This window comes from Ovis aries, chromosome 15, assembly GCF_016772045.2.
Source record: "Ovis aries strain OAR_USU_Benz2616 breed Rambouillet chromosome 15, ARS-UI_Ramb_v3.0, whole genome shotgun sequence".
Classification (NCBI taxonomy): domain Eukaryota; kingdom Metazoa; phylum Chordata; class Mammalia; order Artiodactyla; family Bovidae; genus Ovis; species Ovis aries.
In genome coordinates, this window is record NC_056068.1 from 20,873,987 (window position 1) to 20,892,166 (window position 18,180).

Here is an 18,180-nt window from a genome sequence, read left to right on the forward strand (position 1 = left end):
GTTATGGGCCATGTGGGATCACTTCCAAGGTGGTTCCCTCTGTTTAACTTCTTCTGTTTGCTGGTTTTTTAGGCTCACTAGTTCAGTCGCGCTGTGGGGAGGGGGGATGCTGCAAACAAATAGCACCGTCGTGTGCACCCAGTATCTCAGCCCCACTTGACCTGTCCTTTCTCGCGGTGCACAAACCTCTCCGGCTCTACGATGCTCAGCCGGGAACTGTCTGGGGCCGGCCCTAGGCTGCGTGCACTTCCCCGGTCCAAGCCGCTCAGGTTCGGCGCTCAGGCAGCCCTCAGAGGCACAAATTCGGCTGGGACTGCGCTTTGTGCCCTTCCCAGGTCCAAGTTGCTCAGGAGTTTGGCGAGCACGATCGCCACGGCTTGTCACCTTTTCTGCCGCTGCTGCTCAGCTCTGTGGGTGGACCACTGGCGCACCCCGTGAGGCAGACTGTGACTGTCCAGCACCCCCAGAAGTCTTAGCAAAGGAGCCTGCTTGCAGTTAGGTAAGTAAAGTCTCTCCGGGTCTGCAATTGCCCCTTTCCAGTCCTTACGGCTCTGGCTGCCTGTCCCCGGCAGGGAATGGTCTGCAGCCGGCTTTTTCCGCTCCGTCCTTTGTTCTGTGCTCGGTCCTGGCGGTGTCTTATGTTCGAGCTTTTCGCGTGGTAGCTATCCCACAGTCTGGTTTGCTAGCCCAAGTTAGATCATTCTGGTTGCGCGTGGGGCGTTCCTGCCCGATTCTTACAAAGCCCTGCAGCCCGCGCCTCCCGCGCGTCCCTGCCCTGCCCCCACTTCCCAATGGCGGATGCAGGCGTCTGTGCTGCTTTTCCGCTGGGGGAGTTACTGGTGGGCTTGTAATCTCTTGGTTTTAATTATTTATCTATTTTTCCTTCCTGTTATGTTGCCCTCTGTGTTTCCAAGGCTTGCCACAGACTCGGCAGGGAGAGTGTTTCCTGGTGTTTGGAAACCTCTCTTCTTCAAATTCCCTTCCCGGGACGGGCTTCCCTTCCCGGGACGGAGCTCCCTCCCCACCTCCTTTGTCTCCTTTCTCGTCTTTTATATTTTTTCCTACCTGTTTTTGAAGACAATGGTCTGCTTTTCTGGTTGCCTGATGTCCTCTGCCAGCCTACAGAAGTTGTTTTGCGGAGTTTGCTCGGCGTTGAAATGTTCTTTTGAGGAATTTGTGAGGGAGAAAGTGGTCTTCCCATCCTATTCCTCCGCCATCTTTTTCCTTCTTCCTAAAACTTTTAAATACATTCCAAAATGTTGAGTCTATCAGTTCTAATGCTCCTTTTCAATCAAAACATCAAAAACAATTACATTACACTGTTTAGCTTACTAACTCAATGAATGAAATATCTTTTTTACCTTCTTACTAGTTTGTTATTTGCAATACATACTTTATCAAGAAACACTGTGCTTGTTTGAGCCAGTGATAATCTTGTGAAAGTGCTGAGAACAACAAGAAACCAAACCCCGCTCTCTGTTCAAGAAGGTAAAGACACTCAGAATGTGGCTTTCCTGGGCAATATTTTAACCCTTGAGAACGGACCATCAGTGCCTTTGGGACCCAGGTTCATATGACTTAGTACCTTGGAGAAGTAGGTTGAGTAATGAAGAAGGCAACTTGCTCCCAGTAAGCTAGGATTAAATAGATTCCAAATTCATCTTTACTTGAAACATTGGGAGGGATCTTGAAGAAATCATACAAGATGAAATTGTGAATGAATGAACAAATAAATTCATCTTGACCCACATTTCATCCTGAACATACTGAATTTATCTACTCAAGAGAAGTATAGGTCATTAGACCTAATCATTTTGTTTTAAATTAAAAAGAGATCTACTACTGACTAATAGGAAGTGGTACAGTTTCTTCTATTTATGCAGGCCACATAATATTTGCTCTATCTTTTAGCCTTGAGCAGCTGGAATCTCTCCTTTACAGCGGAAGCATCTGTGAGTCAGGAGACATGGGTTCTTTTCGTGACTTTAAACATTGTTGGGTGTGACCTGGGGCAAGTTGCTCTGTTCTTTAGAGTGTGAAACGATCACCAGGTTTATTTAGCAACCCTAATTCACAGATATAGCTTTACAGTCTCATTGTCATGGAGTTTAAAGAATCAGAGTACATCTGAGTAAAATAGAGCATTCTTAAGTCTAAGTAAATAAAAATGCCTTGAATATATCCCACTCACTTCTGATTCCAAGGTCAATGTGAATTCTTTGGAGACCAGGTTCTCCTGGAACCTCTATCTCGTAGGCTCTTTGCCCACTTACATACTAATACTGTCCCTCACATTACCAACTGATAGGGATCTTTGCTTTACATACTACATACACACACATAGGCACACATGCACACAAACACATACACACACACACGCACACCATGCCTAACATCCTATTATATATTTGAGTACTTATTAAAAGTTAGTGAAGATAAAGAAAGTGCCAGGGACAGACATTACACACATTTTGTTGGTTCCTCTCTTAAAGAGACCTTAGGTTATTATTCTGGTCTATCTCGTATTAGTTGTATAATCTTGGACAATTTGCTTTATCTCTCTGAGCCTCCACCTCTCACTTGATAGAACTGTTGTAAGAATAAACAAGATAATGCATGTGCAGTTAAGTTTCTGAAAGACTTCTAACCTTCCAAAGTTACCCTCTAAAAATAGATATGAATAAAAAAGAATATTGGGACTTCCACATTGGGAATATGGTGTCAATTTAATATTCCTCTCAGTAAATACAACTATAAACCTTGGACATTATAAAATAAGCATAATAAGTCTCTGAAGGGTAAGAAGAAGAAGGTTGATCACCTAGAAATCTTGTGATATGGAGGAAAACACAATGGTGAGCTCCCTAGGTTTTATTTTGCCTCATTATGTTCCAGAATTGGAGTTGCAGAAACTGGAAAATGGGAAATAGCAATAGACAAAGACAATAAACCTCAACAAAAGCTTGCTTCCTGTACTCAAAGAACCAGGAAAAAGACAGCTGAGTCTCTTACTAGTCTTATTACATAGCATGGAAATATCCAGGTTTTAATCACTTACACCAAGAATATCTCATACTAATGAGAAAAGACAATAAATGTCAACACTGAGATTCCAGAGAGTTCAGATCTATGTGGAAAGGAGATTAATGCACTCTTATAAAAATGATTCTATGAGTAATTATGAACATTGTTGAAAACAATGAGAAAAGTAGGAAGCTTCAGCAAATAAGTTGAAAGTCTCATCAAGGTAATAAAAATATAAAGATATAAATAAGAATAAAAATATAAAGAATGGAAATACAATAACTGTGGTAAATTGTTGAGTGGATTCATTCAATATTAGAATGGAGGAGACAGAAAAGAAATCAGTGACCTAGAAGATAGAATAGTAAAAATTTTCCAATCAGAACAGCAGAAAGAAAGTAGATTGGAAAAAAAGTAAACAGAGCTTTAGGGACTTGTGGGGCTATAACAAAAGATATAACACTGAAGCCTCTGAAAGGGATGGAGAAAGGAGGTCTGGCTGAGAAAATACACAAAGAAATAGTGACTGAAATATCCACAAATTTGGCAAGAGACATAAATGTACAAATTCAAGAAGCTGAGCAAAACTCAAATATGATAAACGTTAAAAAAATACCAAGATGCATAATTAAACTTACAAAAATTAAGCAAAAAAGGGAAAAAAGCATTCAGAAAAAAAAAAAAAAAACTATACCGGAAAGACAATTTGAATGCCAGTGGATTTTTCATCAGACACCATGGAGGCCAGAAGGAAGTGACAGAATATTTTTTTCAAGCTCTGAATAAAAAGTCTGTCAATTCAGAATTTAGTGCCCACCAAAAATATTCTTCAAGAATGAAGGGAAAATCTAGATATTCTCAGAGGAAAGAAATCAAAGAGAGCCTTTTCCCAGCAAATATATCCTAAAATATATATATTTGTCTATAGGAAATTCTCTAAATAGAAAGGAAACAATAAAAGAAAGAACTCTGGAATACAATGAAGGGAAAAAAAAAAAACCATGGTGAAATGAAATATAAGTAAACACAATAGGCTTTCCCTCACTTCTTGAGTTTTATATTATGTTTAGTGATGGAAACAAAAACTGTAACAGTATCAGATGTGGTTATAAATGTGAAAGACAATTATAAGTTAGAAAGGATAAAGTGTCCTTAAGAAAGGAAAGTTTCCTGCTTTATATTCAAAATGGTAAAATGACAACACAGTATACTCTCATAAGCTATGTATATTAATGTAATAAATGTAGCCACCTCTAAAAAGGTATACACAAATATATAATAAAATATTATATATTTTAAATGAAATTAATAACAATATTCAAGAAATCCACAGGAAGGCAGAAAAAAGAAAACAATTTTTAAAAGATAGGACATAAAACATAAAATAACAATGGCAGATTTAAGCCCAATATCCTGATAATTACATTAAATGCAAATGGTCCACCAATCTACCAAGAAGGCACAGCAATCTGAAATGCATGTGCACTAGTCAACAGAGCTGTGAAATATTTGAACAAAAACTGATAGAACTAGAAAAATTGATACATCTATGGTTGTAGTTAAAAATTTCATCTCTCTTCCGTCAAAGACTGATAGAACAAATGGGATGGAAAATCCAAAAAGATATAGAAGAACTTAACATCATCAATCAATAGAATCTAATTGATGACATAACCAGAATGCTCCATCCAACAATAGCAGAGCAAATTTTTTTCAAGCTTTTGAAACCTGCAGTACATAAACCATATCCTGAGGCAAAAAGCAAATATCAACAAATAGAAGAGAATTAAAATCAGAGTATTCTTTTTCCAAAGAGGAACAAACTGGAAATCAATAATAGAAAGGACACAAGAAAATACCTAAACATTTGGAAACTAAACAACACATTTCTAAATGATACATAAATCAAAAAGTATCAAGAGAAATAAGAAAATAAATTAAAAATCAATTATATTTAAATTTCTGGGAAACAGATAAATCTATGCTAAGGAGAAAATGTATAGCACTAAAAATGCATATAAAGAGAAAAAGGCTCAAATTAATGATTTAAACTCCCATCCCAAGAACCTAGAAAGAAAAGAAGAGCAAAGTAAATCCAATGTTTATAAACAGAGGAAATAATAAAGAGCAGAAATCAATGGAACTGAAAACAGAAGCAGTAAAGAAAGTCAGTGAAAAAAATAGTGCTAGTACTTTGAAAGTATCAGTTAAGTTGACAAACCTTTAGGAAGACTATCAGACAAAGAATGAAAGCAAAAAAGTACACATATTACTGCTAGGAGGAATGAAACAAAGAGTATCACTACAGACTCTGTAGTCTTCAAAGAGATAATAAAGGAATATTATGAACAACTTTACACACATAAATTTGACAACTTAGGTGAAATAGACTAATACCTTAAAAAGTCCAAACTAACATTATTCATCCAATATGAAACAGATCATTTGAATAGCATTGTTACTCTTAAGGAAATCAAAATTATAACTTTAAAATGTACAAGGAAGAATTAGCATCAATTTACAAAATCTCTAACAGAAAACAGAAGAGGAAACATTTTCCAATACATTTTATGAAATTAGCTTTATCCTGCTACCAAAACCAAGCACAAGTAGTATGTATATGATCTTCACTGGTGGGTCAGATGGGAAAGAATCCTCTTGCAATGCAGGAGACGTGGGTTCCATCCTGGGATCAGGAAGATCCCCTGGAGGAGGAAATGGCAGCCCACTCCAGTCTTTTTTTCCTGGAGAATTCCATGGACAGAGGAGCCTGGTGGGCTATATTGTCCATGGGGTCACAAGGAGTCAGACATGACTGAGACACTAACACACACTACACAGTCTCTAACAGAAAATAGAAGATGCAACATTTTACAATTCATTATATGAAACCAGCCTTATGCTAATATGAAAACCAAAGCATAAACATAGATATGAAAAGAAAACTATAGACCTGTATACCTCAGAAGCACAGATTAAAATATCTTTAATAAATATTAGAAGTATTTTAGCAATATTGATAAAAGAGATAAGGATAACAAAACAAGAAAATGAAATAAAAGACATGTAGTTCAGAAATAAAGAAAGCAAATAAAACTGAGCAAATAAAAAAGCAAATTAAAAAATCATGCAAATGACATGATTTTATATATGAAAACCCCAAGGATTCTACAAAAACAATCTAGAATCAATCAAAAAAAAAAGTTCAGCAAAGTCACAGAAAAAGGATGAATATACAAAAATCAAGGTGAAGAAAAAAACTGGAGAAAATCTTCAAGGTTTAGGACTAAGCAAAGATTTAACTTAAAATCAAAGGGATGACCTATGAAGAAAAACATTGATAAACTGAAATTTATCAAAATTAAAACTCAGTGAAAGAACCTGTTAAGAAGATAAAAGACAAGCTAGAATGAGAGAAATAGAAGACTTAAATTGAAGAAAGTAGGAAAAACCACCAGCCCATTCAGGTATGACCTAAATCAACTCCCTTACGATTATACAGTGGAAGTGACAAATAAATTCAAGGGACTTGATCTGATAGGCAGGGTGCCTGATGAACTATGGACAGAGGTTCGAGACATTGTACGGGAGACAAGGATCAAGACCATTCTCAAGGGGGAAAAAAATACAAAAAGTCAAAATGGTTCTCTGAAGAGGCCTTACAAATAGCTGTGAAAAGAAGAGAAGCAAAAGGCAAAGGAGAAAAGGAAAGACAAACCCATTTAAATGCAGAATTCCAAAGAATAGCAAGGAGAGATAAGAAGTCTTCCTCAGGGAACAATGCAAACAAACAGAGGAAAATAGTACAATGGGAAAGACAAGAGATCTCTTCAAGAAAATTAGAGATACCAAGGAAACGTTTCATGCAAAATGGGCACGATAAATGACAGAAGTGGTATGGACCTAACAGAAGCAGAAGATATTAAGAAGAGGTGGCAAGAATACACAGAACTGCACAAAAAAGATCTTTATGACCCAGATCATCACGATGGTGTGATCACTCACCTAGAGCCAGACATCCTGGAATGTGAGGTCAAGTGGGCCTTAGGAAGCATCACTATGACCAAAGCTAGCGGAGTGATGGAATTCCAGTTGAGCTATTTCAAATCCTGGAAGATGATGTTGTGAAAGTGCTGCACTCAATATGACAGCAAATTTGGAAACCTTAGCCGTGGCCACAGGACTGGAAAAGGTCAGTTTTCATTCCAGTCCCAAAGAAAAGCAATGCCAAAGAATGCTCAAACTGCCGCATAATTACACTCATCTCACACGCTAGTAAAGGAATGCTCAAAATTCTCCAAGCCAGGCTTCAACAGTATGTGAACTGTGAACTTCCAGATGTTCAAGCTGGATTTAGAAAGGGCAGAGGAACCAGAGATCAAATTGCCAACATCCTTTGGATCATGGAAAAAACAAGAGAGTTCCAGAAAAGCATCTACTTCTGCTTTATCGACTATGCCAAAGCCTTTGACTGTGTGGAAAGGAGTACATCAACGCTATATATTGGAACCCTGCTTATTTAGCTTATATGCAGAAAACATCTTGAGAAACTCTGGGCAGGAAGAAGCATGAGCTGGAATCAAGATTGCCAGGAGAAATACCAATAACCTCAGATATGCAGATGACACTACCCTTATGACAGAAAGTTAAGAGGAAATGAAGAGTCTCTTGATTAAAGTGAAAGAGGGGAGTGAAAAGACAGGCTTGAAACTCACAGCCAAAAAACTAAGATCACAGCATCCAGCCCCATCACTTCATGGCAAATAGATGGGGAAACAATGGAAACAGTGAGAGTTCTTGGGTTCCAAAATCACCGCAGATGATGACTGCAGCCATGAAATTAAAAAATGGTTGCTCCTTGGAAGAAAAGCTATGACGAACCTAGACAGTATAGTAAAAAGCAGAGACATTACTTTGCCAACAAAGGTCTGTCTAGTCAAAGCTATGATTTTTCCAATAACCATGTATGGATGTGAGAGTTGGATTATAAAGAAAGCTGAATGCTGAAGAATTGATGCTTTTGAACTGTGGTATTGGAGAAGATTCTTGAGAGTCCGTTGGACAGCAAGGAGATCCAACCAGTCCATCCTAAAGGAAATCAGTCCTGAATATACTTGGAAGGACTAATGCTGAAGCTGAAACTCCAATACTTTGGCCACCTGATGCAAAGAACTGACTCATTGGAAAAGACCCTGATGCTGGGAAAAATTGAAGGCAGGAGGAGAAGGGGAAGACAGAGGATGAGATGGTTGGATGGAATCACTGACTAAATGGACTTGTGTTTGAGCAAGCTACAGAAGTTGGTGATGGACGGGGAAGACTGGAGCGCTGCAGTCGATAGGGTTGCAAAGAGTAGGCCATGACTGAGCGACTTAACTGAACTGAACTGAACTGAATGGCTAAAAGACATTTCACTGTAGAATATATACAAATGACAAATAAGCACATGAAAAGATGTTCAACATTGTTAACCATTGGAAAAAGGCCAATTAAAATCACAGTGAAATATGACAGCATATCTACCAGAATGTTGTTGTTGTTTAGTCTCTAAGTAGTGTCTGAGGCTTTGTGACCCCATGAACTGTAGCATGCCAGGATCCTCTGTCCTCCACTTTCTCCCAGTTTGCTCAAAGTCACATACATTGAGTTAGTGATGCCATCCAAGCATCTTATCCTCTATCACCCACTTCTCTTTTTGCCTTCAATCTTTCCCAGCATTAGGGTCTTTTCCAAAGAGTCAGCTCTTCCCATCAGGTGGCCAAAGTATTTGAGATGCACCTTCAACATCAGTCCTTCCAATGAATATTTAGGTTTTATTTCCTTTAGGACTGACTGATTTGATCAGCTTTCAGTCCAAGGAATCGCAAGTCTTCTCCTGCACCACAATTTGAAAGCATTAATTCTTCAATGCTAAGCCATCTTTATGGACCAATTCTCACATCTGTACATGACTGATGGAAAAACCATAGCTTTGACTATACATACCTTTGTTCTCAAAGTGATGTCTCTGCTTTTGAAGACACTGTCTGGGTTTGTCATGGTTTTCCTTCCAAGGAGCAAGTGTCTGAATTTCACACCTGCAGTCACTATCTGCAGTGACTTTGGAGCCCAAGAAAATAAAATCTGCCACTGCTTCCATTTTCCCCCCCTTTTTTTTTTGCCATGAAGTGAGAGACCAGATGCCATGAACAGATTCTTAATGTTTAGTTTCAAACCAGCTTTTGCACCTTCCTTTTTCACTTTCATCAAGAGAATTTATAGTACCTGTTCACTTTTTATTATTAGAATGGTATCATCTGCATGTCTGAGGTTGCTGATATTTCTCCTGGCAATCTTGAATCCAGTTTGTAATTCATCCAGCCCAACATTTTGCAAGATATACTCTGCATATAAGTTAAATAAGTAGGGTGGCAATACACAATCTTACACTGCTCCTTTCCCAATTTTGAACCAGCCCATTGTTCCATGTCTGGTTTTAACTGCTGCTATTAGAGCCAGGTACAAATTTCTCAGGAGACAGGTAAGGCAGTCTGGTACTCCCATCTCTTCAAAATTTTCCACAGTTTGTTGTGATCCATGCTGTCAAAGGCTTTGGCATAGTCGATGAAGCAGAAGTAGGTGTTTTTCTGGAATTCCCTTGCTTTCTCCATGACCTAATAAATGTTGGCAATTTGATCTCTAGTTCCTCTGCCTCTTTGAAACTCAGTTTGTATATCTGGAAATTCTTGGTTCACATACTGCTGAAGCCTAGCTTGTAGGATTTTGAGCACAATGTTGCTAGCATGTGAAATGAGCGTAATTGGATTGTGGTTTAAAAATTCTTTGGCTTTGATCTTCTTTGGCATTGGAATGAAAACAGACCTTTTCCAGCCCTGTGGTCACTGCTGTGTTTTCCAAATTTGCTGCCATATTGAGTGTAGCAATTTAAAAACATTATCTTTTAGGATTTTAAATAGCTTAGCTGGAATTCCATCACCTCCACTAACTTTGTTTTTAGTAATGTTTCCTATAGCCCACTTGACTTCACACTCCAGCATCTCCAGCTCTAGGTGAGTTACTACACCCACATGGTTATCGGGTCATTGAGACCTTTCTTGTATCGTTCTGTGTTTTCTTGCCACCTCTTCTTAATCTCTTTTGCTGCTGTTAGGTCCTTACCATTTTTGTTCTTTATCTTGCACATCTTGCATGAAATGTTCCCTTGATATCTCCAATTTTCTTGAAGAGATCTCTAGTCTATCCCATTCTATTGTTTTCCTCTATTTCTTTGCATCATTCATTGAAGAGGGTTTTCTTGTCTCTCCTTGGTATTTTCTGGAACTCTGCTTTCAGTTGGGTATATTTTTCCCCCTTGCCTTTCTCTTCTCTTCTTTCCTCAGTTATTTGTAAAGCCTCCTCAGATAACCACTTTGCCTTCTTGCATTTCTTTTTCTTTAGGATGGTTTGGGTTACTGCCTCTTGTACAATGTTATAAACCTTCCTCCATATTTCATCAGGCACTCTGTCTACCAGGTCTAATCCCTTGAATTTATTTGTCACCGCCATTGTATAATCATAAGAGATTTGTAAGTCATGCCTAAATGCCCTAGCATTTTCCCCTACTTTCTTCAATTTAAACCTGAATTTTGTAATAAGGAGCTTGTAATCTGAGCCATAGTCAGCTTCTGGTCTTGTTTTTACTGATATATAGAGTTTCTCCAGAGAAGGCAATGGCACCCCACTCCAGTATTCTTGCCTGGAAAATCCCATGGACGGGGGAGCCTGGTAGGCTGCAGTCCATAGAGTCGCAAACAGTCTGACACGACTGAGTGAATTCACTTTCACTTTCCACTTTCATGCATTGGAGAAGGAAATGGCAACCCACTCTAGTGTTCTTGCTTGGAGAATCCCAGAGATGGGGGAGCCTGGTGGACTGCCGTCTATGTGGTCACACAGAGTTGGACATGACTGAAGTGACTTAGCAGCAGCAGCAGCAGAGTTTCTCCATCTTTGATTGCAAGTAAAGTCCAATGCTGTAAAGAATAATATTGTTTAGGAACCTGGAATGTTAGGTTCATGAATAGGGGTAAATCGAATGTTGTCAAGAAGGAGATGGCAAGAGTGAACTCAACGTTTTAGGAATCAGTGAATTAAAGAGATGGGAATAGGAGAATTTAATTCAGGTGACCACTATATCTACTACTGTGGGCAAGAATCCTTTAGAAGAAATGGAGTAGGCCTCATGGTCAACAAAAGAATCCATAATGCAGTACTTGTGTATGATCTCAAAAAGGACAGAATAATATTGTTTGTTTCGAAGGCAAACCATTCAACATCACAGTAATCCAAGTCTATGCCCCAGTCACTGATACCAAAGAAGCTGAAGTTGACGGATTCTATGAAGACCTACAATACCCTCTAGAACTAACAACAAAAATGATGGTATGATGTTATGATGATGTCCATCATAGAGGATTGTGATGCAAAAATAGGAAGCCAAGAGATACCCAAAATAACAGGCAAGTTTTCCTTGGAGTAGAAAATGAAGCAGGGCAATGGCTAATAGAGTTCTGTCAGGGAACATGCTGGTCATACAAGCATCATTTTCCAACAACACAGGAGATGACTCTACATGTGGACATCACTGTTGCCACTGCTAAGTCGCTTCAGTCTTGTCCGACTCTGTGCGACCCCATAGACGGCAGCCCACCAGGCTCTGCCGTCCCTGGGATTCTCCAGGCAAGAACACTGGAGTGGGTTGCCGTTTCCTTCTCCAATGCATGAAAGTGAGAAGTGAAAGTGAAGTCGCTCAGTCGTGTCTGACTCTTCGCTACGCTCTGGACTGCAGCCCACCAGGCTCCTCCATCCATGGCATTTTCCAGGCAAGAGTACTGGAGTGGGGTGCCATTGACATCACTAGATGGTCAATATTGAACTCTAGCAGAATGGCTGATATTTAAAAAAAACAAATAGTGATAACATCAAATCTGAAGAGATTCCAAAGAAACTGTATCTATTCTGGATTGTTGTTGGAAATGCAAAATGATAGACCTGTTGGAAAACAGTTTGGTAGTTTCTTTAAAACCTAAAATTGCAACTCAGAGAAGGCAATGGCAACCCACTCCGGTACTCTTGCCTGGAAAATCCCATGGGTGGAGGAGCTTTGTAGGTTGCAGTCCATGGGGTCGCTAAGAGTTGGACACGACTGAGCGACTTCACTTTCATGCATTGGAGATGGAAATGGCAACCCACTCCAGTGTTCTTGCCTGGAGAATCCCAGGGACAAGGGAGCATTGTGGGCTGCCGTCTATGGGGTCACACAGAGTTGGACATGACTGAAGCGACTTAACAGCAGCAGCAGCAGCAGCAAACATGCAACTACCATACAACCCAGAAATTGCATCCTGGGAACTTATTCCAGAGAAATGAAGACTTATGTCCACACAAAAACATGCCCATAAGTGTTTGTAGTAGATTTATTTGTAATACCCTCAAATAGAAAAAAATCCAGATGAGTGAACAGTGATTAATTAATGGATGAATAGTTGAATAAACTATATCCATGCTGTGGAATATTACTCAGCATTAAAAATGAATTATTGATACAGTGCAACATCCTTCATGAATCTCTAGATAATTATGTTGAGCAAAAAATGCCAATTCTGAAAGGTTACATCCTGTATGGTTCCATGTAAGCAACATTCTTGAAATGACAACAGTATAATAATACAGAAAAAAATTAGTGTTTTCTACGGGTTAAAGAGAGAATCAGGGCAGAAGGGAAGTGGATGTGGCTACAAAGATAAAACTTGAAGGTTTTTGTATACTGTGGGGTTTCTGGATGTAACTATATATTTGCTTTTACTTTAAGTAAATCCATGTCTTTTATAGTTTCAGCCTTTGGAGTCTCTCTTAGAAAAACATCTCACACACTATGATTTATGTCAAAGGGTGTTCTTCTTGTGTTCTCTTCTAGGAATTTTATGGTTTCAAGTCTAACATTTGAGTTTTTACTCCATTTTAAGTTTATTTTTGTGTATGTTGTGAGGGAATGTTCTAGTCTCAATGTTTTATGTGTGTGTGTATGCGTGGGTGTGCTAAGTCACTTCAGTTGTGTCTCTCTGCAACCCTGTGGTCTGTAGCACACCAGGCTCCTCTGTCCAAGAGATTCTCCAGGCAAGATGACTGGAGTGCATTGTCATTTCCTCGTCAAGGGATCTTCATGGTCCAGGGACTGAACCCATGCCTCTTATGTCTCCTGTATTGGCAGGTGGGTTCTTTACCACTAGTGCCAGTTGGGAAGCTGTCCAGTTTTCTTAGTACCTTATTGGGAAGACTGTCTTTTCTCCATTGTATATTCTTGCCTCTTCTGTCATAGACTAGAGGTGCATGGGTTATTTGGGAGCTCTCTATTCTGTTCCATTGATCTATGTGTCTGGTTTTTTGCCAGTATCATACTATTTGGCTACTATAGCTATGCAGTATAATCTGAAATCTAGGAGTGTAATAACTCAAGCTTATCTTTTTCTATAGGATTTCTTTGGTAATTATGGATTTTCTGTGGTTCCATATATGTTTTAAGATTATTTGATACAGTTCTGTGAAAAATGACCTGGGTATTTTGGTAGATAGACAGGTCAGTTTTCATTCCATTCCAAAGAAAGGCAATGCCAAAGAATGTTCAAACTACCACACAGTTGCACTCATCTCACACGCTAGTAAAGGAATGCTCAAAATTCTCCAAGCCAGGCTTCAGCAATACGTGAACCATGAACTTTCAGATGTTCAAGCTGGTTCTAGAAAAGGCAGAGGAACCAGAGATCAAATTGCCAACATCTGCTGGATCATCAAAAAAGCAAGAGAGTTCCAGAAAAACATCTATTTCTGCCTTATTGACTATGCCAAAGCCTTTGACTGTGTGGATCACAATCAACTGTGGAAAATTCTGAAAGAGATGGGAATACAAGACCACCTGACCTGCCTCTTGAGAAACCTATATGCAGGTCAGGAAGCAATAGTTAGAACTGGATATGGAACAACAGACTGGTTCCAAATAGGAAAAGGAGTATGTCAAGGCTGTATATTGTCACCCTGCTTATTTAACTTATATGCAGAGTACATCATGAAAAACGCTGAGCTGGAAGAAGCACAAGCTGGAATCAAAATTGCCAGTAGAAGTATCAATAACCTCAGCTATGCAGATGACACCACCCTTATGGCAGAAAGTGAAGAGGAACTAAAAGCCTCGTGATGAAAGTGAAAGGGGAGACTGAAAAAGTTGGCTTAAAGCTCAACATTCAGAAAACGAAGATCATGGCATCCCGTCCCATCACTTCATGGGAAATAGATGGGGGAAACAATGTCAGACTTTATTTTTCTTGGCTCCAAAATCACTGCAGATGGTGATTGCAGCCATGTAATTGAAAGACGCTTACGCCTTGGAAGAAAAGTTATGACCAACCTAGATAGCATATTCAAAAGCAGAGACATTACTTTGCCAGCAAAGGTCCGTCTAGTCAAGGCTATGGTTTTTCCAGTAGTCATGTATGGATGTCAGAGTTGGACTGTGAAGAAGGCTGAGCACTGAAGAATTAATGCATTTGAACTGTGGTGTTTGAGAAGACTCTTGAGAGTCCCTTGGACTGCAGGGAGATCCAACCAGTCCATTCTAAAGGAGATCAGTCCTGGTGTTCATTGGAAGGACTGATGCTGAAGCTGAAACTCCAATACTTTGGCCACCTCATGCGAAGAGTTGATTCATTGGAAAAACCCTGATGCTGGGAAAGATTGAGGGCAGGAGGAGAAGGGGACAACAGAGGATGAGATGGCTGGATGGCATCACTGACTCAATGGTCATGAGTTTGAGTGAACTCCAGGAGTTGGTGATGGACAGGGAAGCTTGGCGTGCTGCGATTCATGGGGACGCAAAGAGTCAGACACGAGTGAGTGACTGAACTGAACTGAACTGAACTGAACTGATTTTGATAGAGATTGCATTAAATGTGTAGAATGCTTTGAGAAATATGTCCATCTTAACAATATTGATTCTTCCAACCCAACAGCACAAGATATCCTTACATTTCTTTATCATCTTCAGTTTCCTTAATCGATATTTTATGGTTTTCAGAGTATAGGTCTTTCACCTCCTTGCTTAACATTTTTCCTAGGTGTTTTATTCTTTTTCATGTGATTTTAAATGGAATTCTTTTTTACTTTCTTTCTGATAGTTCATTATTATTGTATGGAAAAGCAACAGATATCTGTATATTATTAGTGTATTCAACAATTTTGCTGAATTCATTTACTAGTTCTAATAGTTTTTGATGGAGAATCTAGGGTTTTCAATATAAAGTATCATGTCATCTGAAAATAGTGGTAATTCAACTTCTTTTCTTCCAATTTAGATGCCATTTCATGTTTAATTGTTTTGGTTAGAACTTCCAATACTATGTTAAATTAAAGTGGGAAGAGTGGGCATACTTGTCTTGTTCATAAATTTAAAGGAAAAGTTTTCAACTTTTGACTATTTAATAGGATGTTAGCTGTTGGTTTGTCATAAATGTTCTTTATTATATTGAGGTATATCCTCTCTCTACCCACTTGGATGAGGATTGTTTTTATCATGAATTGATGCTTAATTTTATCAAATTCTTTGTCTATGTGTATTGAGATAATCATGTACTTTTTATCCTTCCTTTTGTTTTTTTTTTTTAATTTTAGTTTTTATTTTTTAAATTTTAAAATCTTTAATTCTTACATGCATTCCCAAACATGAACCCCCCTCCCACCTCCCTCCCCATAACATCTTTCTGGGTCATCCCCATGCACCAGCCCCAAGCATGCTGCATCCTGCGTCAGACATAGACTGGCGATTCAATTCACTTGATAGTATACATGTTAGAATGTCATTCTCCCAAATCATCCCACCCTCTCCCTCTCCCTCTGAGTCCAAAAGTCCGTTATACACATCTGTGTCTCTTTCCCTGTCTTGCATACAGGGTCGTCATTGCCATCTTCCTAAATTCCATATATATGTGTTAGTATACTGTATTGGTGTTTTTCTTTCTGGCTTACTTCACTCTGTATAATCGGCTCCAGTTTCATCCATCTCATCAGAACTGATTCAAATGAATTCTTTTTAATGGCTGAGTAATACTCCATTGTGTATATGTACCACAGCTTTCTTATCCATTCATCTGCTGATGGACATCTAGGTTGTTTCCATGTCCTGGCTATTATAAACAGTGCTGCGATGAACATTGGGGTACATGTGTCTCTTTCCATTCTGGTTTCCTCGGTGTGTATGCCCAGAAGTGCGATTGCTGGGTCATAAGGTAGTTCTATTTGCAATTTTTTAAGGAATCTCCACACTGTTCTCCATAGTGGCTGTACTAGTTTGCATTCCCACCAACAGTGTAGGAGGGTTCCCTTTTCTCCACACCCTCTCCAGCATTTATTGCTTGCAGATTTTTGCATTGCAGCCATTCTGACTGGAGTGAAGTGGTACCTCATTGTGGTTTTGATTTGCATTTCTCTAATAATGAGTGATGTTGAGCATCTTTTCATGTGTTTGTTAGCCATCCGTATGTCTTCTTTGGAGAAATGTCTATTTAGTTCTTTGGCCCATTTTTTGATTGGGTCGTTTATTTTTCTGGAATTGAGCTGCATAAGTTGCTTGTATATTTTTGAGATTAGTTGTTTGTCAGTTGCTTCATTTGCTATTATTTTCTCCCATTCAGAAGGCTGTCTTTTCACCTTGCTTATATTTTCCTTTGTTGTGCAGAAGCTTTTAATTTTAATTAGATCCCATTTGTTTATTTTTGCTTTTATTTCCAGAATTCTGGGAGGTGGATCATAGAGGATCCTGCTGTGATTTATGTCTGAGAGTGTTTTGCCTATGTTCTCCTCTAGGAGTTTTATAGTTTCTGATCTTACATTTAGATCTTTAATCCATTTTGAGTTTATTTTTGTGTGTGGTGTTAGAAAGTGATCTAGTTTCATTCTTTTACAGGTGGTTGCCCAGTTTTCCCAGCACCACTTGTTAAAGAGATTGTCTTTACTCCATTGTATATTCTTGCCTCCTTTGTCAAAGATAAGGTGTCCATATGTGTGTGGATTTATCTCTGGGCTTTCTATTTTGTTCCATTGATCTACATGTCTGTCTTTGTGCCAGTACCATACTGTCTTGATGACTGTGGCTTTGTAGTAGAGCCTGAAGTCAGGCAAGTTGATTCCTCCAGTTCCATTCTTCTTTCTCAATTTCACCTTTTTTTCAAGTGCTCATGGAACCTTCTCCAGGATAGATCACATCCTGGGCCATAAATCTAAACTTGATAAATTCAAGAAAATCGAAATCATTCCAAGCATCTTTTCTGACCATAATGCATTAAGATTAGATCTCAATTACAGGAGAAAAACTATTAAAAATTCCAACATATGGAGGTTGAACAACACACTTCTGAATAACCAACAAATCACAGAAGAAATCAAAAAAGAAATCAAAATATGCATAGAAACTAATGAAAATGAGCACAAAACAACCCAAAACCTGTGGGACACTATAAAAGCAGTGCTAAGAGGAAAGTTCATAGCAATACAGGCATACCTCAAGAAACAAGAAAAAAGTCAAATAAATAACCTAACTCTACAACTAGAGCAACTAGAAAAGGAAGAGTTGGAGAACCCCAGAGTTAGTAGAAGGAAAGAAATCTTAAAAATTAGGGCAGAAATAAATGCAAAAGAAACAAAAGAGACCATAGCAAAAATCAACAAAGCCAAAAGCTGGTTCTTTGAAAGGATAAATAAAATTGACAAACCATTAGCCAGACTCATCAAGAAGCAAAGAGAGAAAAATCAAATCAATAAAATTAGAAATGAAAATGGAGTGATCACAACAGACAACGCAGAAATACAAAGGATCATAAGAGACTACTATCAGCAGTTGTATGCCAATAAAATGGACAACGTGGAAGAAATGGACAAATTCTTAGAAAAGTACAATTTTCCAAAACTGAACCAGGAAGAAATCGAAAATCTTAACAGACCCATCACAAGCACGGAAATTGATACTGTAATCAGAAATCTTCCAGCAAACAAAAGCCCAGGTCCAGATGGCTTCACAGCTGAATTCTACCAAAAATTTTGAGAAGAGCTAACACCTATCCTCCTCAAACTCTT